At 36.0% G+C, this 8,007-nt stretch overlaps 1 long non-coding RNA gene across 1 annotated transcript in view; it reads left to right on the forward strand.

Annotated features, from left to right (window-relative positions):
* The window catches only part of LOC118020198, a 73,050-nt gene extending 65,835 nt beyond the window's left edge, over positions 1-7,215 (forward strand). Inside the window, exon 3 of the long non-coding RNA XR_004681832.1 lies at positions 7,198-7,215. This is a non-coding gene — a long non-coding RNA (uncharacterized LOC118020198). The remainder of the gene's footprint in view (positions 1-7,197) is intronic.
* The last annotated feature ends 792 nt before the right edge of the window (positions 7,216-8,007 follow it).

The following is an 8,007-nucleotide window of genomic DNA, read 5'->3' on the forward strand; positions in this document are numbered from 1 at the left end:
GAGATGTAGGATGGATATTTGGTTTGCTCTAATATTTGTATGGCAGAATGGGGTGTTGTATCGGCTTCATTCTTCTCTCTCTACACTGAAGGGATTAAGAGGGATGGTGTTTGAGACAAAAGTAAAGATTTTGTTAGCTATAATTGCTCATCAGGTGTGTATCATAGGTAGTAATTATTAGTGGAGGTTGGGAGGTGGGGCAGGCTTTGTTAGTCTCCTAGACTATGTTCTGAAGAAACTCAAAGATGCATCCTTAAAAATAGGGCAGTGAGACCCGCTTAGTAAATTGGACTTTAAGAAAACCCAGGAAGGACTACAGGAATAGATGAGAGGTCTTGGAAAACAAAGGAGGGAGAACAGGAAGAAGATACCCATCCACGGCTGGCTATAGGTCAAGTGCAAGGTGACCACGATGAGAAAGCTAAAGTATTTTGCCCCAGTTCCCTGTACACATGTGACAGGCTGAGAGAAAGTAAACACCATCCCCTCCTAATGGTCTACACCTGATAAGCCTTCCAGGCATTGAGCAAGAGTGAGGGATCACAAATCGAATGTAAGACCCTTTCCTACTTCAGCGATTGTTTCTCTCAAATAACACTGAGAAGTCCAGAAGAAACAACAGTTTTAAAGAAATTATCACTGGGCGCCTGGGTGGCTCAGTCGTTGAGTGTCTGCCTTCGGCTCAGGTCATGATCCCAGAGTCCTGGGATCGAGTCCCGCATTGGGCTCCCTGCTCGGCAGGAAGCCTGCTTCTCCCTCTCCCACTCCCCCTGCTTGTGTTCCTGCTCTCGCTGTCTCTCTCTCTGTCAAATAAATAAAATGAAAATCTTAAAAAAAAAAAAAAGAAATTATCACTGAATGATTTACGTAAAATAAGTTTTGCTCTGGTGCTATCAGATTTGTGGTTCTGATCCATGTGGTAAACCACAATCTATCCCATTCACTCAAACTTCCCTAGAAAAGATTATTGTGTGGCTCTAAATATGGACTTGTAGAAAGGGAATAATAAATACAACTGTTTTTAAGAAGATGGGAGGAGAGGTATATTATAGTTACCTGAAGAACTTTTTCCAGCCTCATTCTCACCTTCCCCACCATCCTTCTCTGATATACCCTATGGAGACATGAGAATCCTGAAGTTTGAGAACACTACAGGAGTGAACGACATTTCCCTGTTTCTCCTTTCTTGAGAACCCCAGCATCTGAAACATTACATAATTATAAAGCAGTGGGATAATATTTTGCTATGGCTTTAATCTTGGTCTCTTCATCCGTGCTTTCTCCCTGGAATAGGAGGTACATGATGGTAAAGAAGACAAAATTATGAAGGAATATATAAATTTTAATTTTTGATATCCAGTAGCTAGTTTCAGAGCCAACAGCTGTACATACATTATCTTAAGGGGATGTATTCACCAATTTTAGAGTTAGTTTTCTAAAGTTATCTATTGTGTAGTAAGTTCTTTGGTTATTTATGTATGCTATTTTACTTAACCCTCAAAATAGCCATTTGCATTAGGCGGCAGTGCTATTTACAATTATATTTACTTTATTCTTAACATAAAAGTGATTCATAGTCATTGTAAAACTTCAGAAAAAAAGACTATAACAAAGAATATAAAAGTAATCCATAACGTTAACATCTAGTAATAACCACCGATAACATTTGGCTTAGTTTTATATGTGTGTGTATGTGTATTTTAACACACATAAAAGTGCAAATACAATGTAAGTACAATAGTTATCATAAATGTAACCTAAAGCACGTAACAAAATACAGCTGAATGTTGCCATATATAAAGATAGCACATTGTTGCAGTTGTGTCACATTTTCTCCTGCAGCTCTTTCAATGATTACAGAAATTGGACCCCAGTTAATATGCTCTGCTTACACAGTCACTCCCTTTCCCATCCATTTCTTTCCTGACATTTCTGCAAACAGGATGCTGCAAAGCTGGGCACAGCCCAGTGTTTCCTAATTTTTGCTGCCTGTTTTCAAAGAATTTGAGTTAATATTATATCTGGGAAAATTTGCATGTGATTAAATATTCATGAGGTGTAGTTTTTAGCATTTGCATGGTATCTCATTTTCAAGACATCTGATCATTTGTTTACCTACTTCCATACTGTTAGTCTGTTTCCAATCTTTTATTATTGTAAATAGTACTGCCAGATATATATATATATATGTATATATATATATATATATATATATACACACACACACACATACATACATCCTGCACAAATCTTTGCATATCAGATTTTGTCTTGGGATAGATTTCTGGAAGAAAAACACTGGATCCAAGTGTTTTCATTATTCTATGGTTCTTAATATAGATTGGATAATTATTTCTAGAAGTGTATCAATGTATAAATGTATCAACAGATAATGATAGTGCTTATTTTATTATACTAGCTAACACAACATCATTAAAGTATTCATTTTCTAATTAGATAGTCAAAAAAGAATAACTGCTTATAAAAGGTTTAGTATAATGGTTATTGCTGGACCATAAAGTTAACCAGATTTGGAACTGGGAAGACTTGACAAATTCTTGGTCTAGTTTTCTCTTTAAGGAAAAATACTTACCTCATACGGTTGATAAATGAAAACAGGAAATTGTTTTATGTAAATCATTTCATTTAGTACCTAGAAGGTAGTAAGTGCTCCATAAATGATAATTGTTTTAATGAACTTATTTTATTGAATTATGTATATAAAAATTTGCATTACACAAACTATTGGTGAGTTTAAATTGCATTCATTAGTAATGAGGCTGAACATTTCTAAAGCTTATTAGACATTTGTCATTTGCTTGTTTTCTTTTATAATCTTTTTTATAACAATTTTAATGAAGTCTATATATATATATCAAGGTTTAAAACAGATTACTAATCTAGAAATCACCATTTTTTTTTTGGTACAGTTTTGAATTTTATGCACTCAAATGTTCTAATTATTTTCAAGTTTCTATTGCTTTTATATTAAAAAATACTTTTGTCTTTTACAAGATTAGATGAACCTTTACTTTTTTAATTGCTGTTCCTCCATTTATTGGCTAAAACCCCTAAAAGGAACCACTACAGGCCTTCCCTGGTACCTATGGTCCATCCCCAAAATATAGGGATTTGTATGCAGTGGGTCTTGTGCACACCTGGAACAAAATGTGAGATAGAGTATTTATTGACAAAGGAATAAGAAATTTAGTGCTGTTTTTCATCTATGTGGAGGTTGTTTTTGTTTCTTTTTTTTAACTTACATCTTTGAATTTATTCTGTAGAATTCCTTCTATACTAGTAAGAGTCTGGTGAGTCTGGTAAGGCAGAACTTGATATTTCGTTCTTTTTTTTTATTATGTCAATCACCGTACATTACATCATTAGTTTTTGATGTAGTGTTCCATGACTCATTGTTTGTGCATAACACCCAGTGCTCCATGCAGAACGTGCCCTCTTTAATACCCATCACAAGGCTAACCCATCCTCCCACCCCCCTCCCCTCTAGAACCCTCAGTTTGTTTTTCAGAGTCCATCATCTCATGGTTCATCTCTCCCTCCGATTTCCCCCCCTTCATTTTTCCCTTCCTACTATCTTCTTTTTTCTTTTTCTTTTTTTTTAACATATAATGTATTATTTGTTTCAGAGGTATAGGTCTGTGATTCAACAGTCTTACACAATTCACAGCGCTCATAGCACATACCCTGCCTAATGTCTATCACCCAGCCACCCCATCCCTCCCACCCTCCACCACTCCAGCAACCCTCAGTTTGTTTCCTGAGATTAAGAATTCCTCATATCAGTGAGGTCATATGATACATGTCTTTCTCTGATTGACTTATTTCACTCAGCATAATACCCTCCAGTTCCATCCATGTCATTGCAAATGGCAAGATTTCATTCCTTTTGATAGCTGCATAATATTCCATTGTATATATATACCACTCTTCTTTACCTATTCATCTGTCGATGGACATCTTGGCTCTTCCCATAGTTTGGCTATTGTGGACATTGCTGCTATAAACATTGGGGTGCACATACCCTTTCGGATCCCTACTTTTGTATCTTTGGGGTAAATACCCAGTAGTGCAATTGCTGGATCATATGGTAGCTCTATTTTCAACTTTTTGAAGAACCTCCATACTGTTTTCCAGAGTGGCTGCACCAGCTTGCATTCCCACCAACAATGTAGGAGGGTTACCCTTTCTCTGCATCCCCACCAACATCTGTCATTTCCTGACTTGTTAATTTTAGCCATTCTGATTGGTGTGAGGTGATATCTCACTGAGGTTTTGATTTGGATTTCCCTGATGCTGAGTGATGTTGAGCACTTTTTCATGTGTCTGTTGGCCATTTGGATGTCTTCTTTGGAAAAATGTCTGTTCATGTCTTCTGCCCATTTCTTGATTGCATCATTTCTTCTTCTTTCGGTGTTGAGTTTGATAAGTTTTTTATAGATTTTGGATACTAGCCCTTTATCTGATATGTCATTTGCAAATATCTTCTTCCATTCTGTCGGTTGTCTTTTGGTTTTGTTGACTGTTTCCTTTGCTGTGCAAAAGCTTTTTATCTTGATGAAGTCCCAATAGTTCATTTTTGTCCTTGCTTCCCTTGCCTTTGGTGATGTTCCTAGGAAGAAGTTGCTGCAGCTGAGGTCGAAGAGGTTGCTGCCTGTGTTCTCCTTTAGGATTTTGATGGACTCCTGTCTCACATTTAGGTCTTTCAACCATTTGGAGTCTATTTTTGTGTGTGGTGTAAGGAAATGGTCCAGTTTCATTCTTCTGCATGTGGCCATCCAATTTTCCCAACACCATTTGTTGAAGAGACTGTCTTTTTTCCATTGGATGTTCTTCCCTGCTTTGTCAAAGATTAGTTGACCATAGAGTTGAGGGTCCATTTCTGGGCTCTCTATTCTGTTCCATTGATCTATTGTCTGTTTTTGTGCCAGTACCATACTGTCTTCATGATTACAGCTTTGTAATAGAGCTTGAAGTCCAGAATTGGGATGCCACCAGCTTTGCTTTTCTTTTTCAAATTCCTCTGGCTATTTGGGGTCTTTTCTGGTTCCATACAAATTTTAGGATTATTTGTTCTATTTCTTTGAAAAAAGTGGATGGTATATTGATGGGGATTGCATTGCATGTGTAGATTTCTCTAGGTAGTATTGACATTGTCACAATATTTGTTCTTCCAATCCATGAGCATGGAACGTTTTTCCATTTCTTTGTGTCTTCCTCAATTTCTTTCATGAGTATTCTATAGTTTTCTGAGTACAGATTCTTTGTCTCTTTGGTTAGATTTATTCCTAGGTATCTTATGGTTTTGGGTGCAATTGTAAATGGGATCGACTCCTTAATTTCTCTTTCTTCTGTCTTGTTGTTGGTGTATAGGAATACCGCTGATTTCTGTGTATTGATTTTATATCCTGCCACTTGACTGAATTCCTGTATGGGTTCTAGCAGTTTTGGGGTGGAGTCTTTTCGGTTTTCCACATAAAGTGTCATATCATCTGCAAAGAGTGAGAGTTTCTTCTTTGCTGATTTGGATGCCTTTTATTTCTTTTTGTTGTCTGATTGCTGTGGCTAGGATTTCTAATACTATGTTCAATAGCAGTGGTGAGAGTAGACATCCCTGCCGTGTTCCTGACCTTAGGGGGAAAGCTCTCAGTCTTTCCCTATTGAGAATGATACTCGCTGTGGGTTTTTCATAGATGGCTTTTATGATATTGAGGTATGTACCCTCTATCCCTATAGTCTGAAGAGTTTTGGTCAAGTAAGGATGCTGTACTTTGTCAAATGCTTTTTCTGCATCTATTGAGAGGATCATATGGTTCTTATTCTTTCTTTTATTAATGTATTTATTTCTTACCACCTTCCCATCTTAAAGTAGCTACCACTGAACATTTGTTACTTTTCTCTATATAGAGACATCAAATTACTTTGGAACATACTTTTTCTTAAAAATTTATTTATTTTAGAGTGAGAGTAGTGGGAGGGGCAGAGAGAGATTGAGAGTGAGAATCTCATGCAGACTCCCCGCTGAGTATGAAGCCTGATATGCAGCTAGATCCTAGGACCCTGAGATCATGACCTGAGCCAAAAGCAAGAGTTGGATGCTTAACCAACTGAGTCATCCAGGTGACCTTGGAACATATATATGTTTTAAAGATTTTATTTATTTGAGAGAGAGAGAGAGAGAGAATGAGAATAAGGGGAGGGGTGGAAGAACAAGCAGACTCCCCACTGAGCATGGAGGCCAATGCGGGGCTCAGTCCAGGACCCCCAGATTATGACCTGATCCGAAGTCAGACACTTAACCAACTGATCCACCCACACACCCCAGAACATTATATATATATATATATATATATATATATATATATATATATATAATATATTTTTTTTAAAGAATCAAGTACTGACTTTTCTTGGTGTTATAAACAGAAGGTAGGTGAATACCAACTGTCCTTGGAGAAGACAACAGGATATCTTTTGACTGGGTAATGTAGTATATAGGCAAATTTACATAGAATTGAGGTGCAATATTTTTAGTGCCTCTGTAAAGGAATTAAATTACACTGCTGAGATCAACTGACAGAAAGGAAACCAAATTTCCCCATGAGAAAACTCTTAATTAAAGGAGAGAGGTCTCTAAAGGTATCAGGATTCAGTGCCAGAGCCTAGTGCCCAGGAAGAAGAGGTTGGTTATTCCAGCCTCAGAATGTCCTGAGGCTTGAATCAGCTCTTGAGCAAGCTACCTTAGCATCAGGAGTACGTATTGGGAATAAAATAACTGTGTATATGAGTAAAAGAATTAAAAAATAAAACACTTGGGAAACAGAATTATCAATGAAGAGAACTATAGTTTGTATAAAGCCAAGAACAAAGTTTCAAATATTGGAATTATCATGCTCAGAAAATAAAATATGTATGTTTTATGTGTTTAAAGAAATAAGGTCTGCAAATTATGAGTAGTTAGACATATTCTCTTTATATATAATTTAAAATATAGAACAAAAATAATAAAAAATTAACAAATGCCTGTGACAGAATAATATTAAAATGTCATAACAAAACATTTAGATTTATGGTGTAGGCAGTAGTTATGCCAATATGACACTTTAATTGCTATTGCTTCATAACGTATTTGTATTATCTTGCTAGGTAAATTTTATTTTACAAATCCTCTATTTTTAGGGTGGCTATGCTTACATGTTCTATTTTTCTTGAAAAATTGTCTTCTAAAAAAAGAACTGAAGAATCGAACACAAAACCATCAGATATAAAAATATGAGCAGGAGAAGAGAAAAAACAAGCAAAGTAACAAAAAACTAAAATTTTCCATTGTAGGTAAGTCTGGATATTAAAATTCATAACACATAAGGAAAGCTACTTTGAATTCTAGCCATCACAGGTGAGCATGTGTACACACATTCAGAGAATTTACTTAAAAGAAAATAGAAATAATATTTTCAAAAGAAATTATAGGCTTCTTCATCCTTCTCCTTTTATTTCAAAATAATTTTGTTTGGCGCCAAATAATATGCTGGGCAGTATAGAGATTGTTTGGCTGAGTTAAAGAAATGGTCTGTATAGCCAGGAGATTAAGAATATAGGAGGATTAAGGAAATAAGTAAACATACTGAGACAGTAAGCCAAGTTTCCTTATATGGAAATTATGAGAAAAAGTTAAAATAAAGCTTGTGGTTTTGAATTGGGATTGGAAATAGTGTGACTGCAAGGCTTTCAGTATATTTAGGTATATGTCTAAAAATTGTATGTACATGAGAGACTGAATGAGAGTGGAGAGGCTAGGCAGAGGGGCTATACATGTACATGTGCTTCCTAGCTTTCTCTGCTGAGAGATTCTAGAGACGATCACAACTCTATTAGTATACTTAGTGCTAGATTTTGGGTTGGAAATACTATTTCTTCTAAAATCAACAAGGATATCTTAGAGAAATGACATGGTTTAGGCTGAAACAGGGAAATTAGAGATGAGATGAA

The sequence above is a fragment of the Mirounga leonina genome, unplaced genomic scaffold (assembly GCF_011800145.1).
Source record: "Mirounga leonina isolate KUSES-001 unplaced genomic scaffold, KU_Mleo_1.0 Mir_173, whole genome shotgun sequence".
NCBI classification, from domain to species: domain Eukaryota; kingdom Metazoa; phylum Chordata; class Mammalia; order Carnivora; family Phocidae; genus Mirounga; species Mirounga leonina.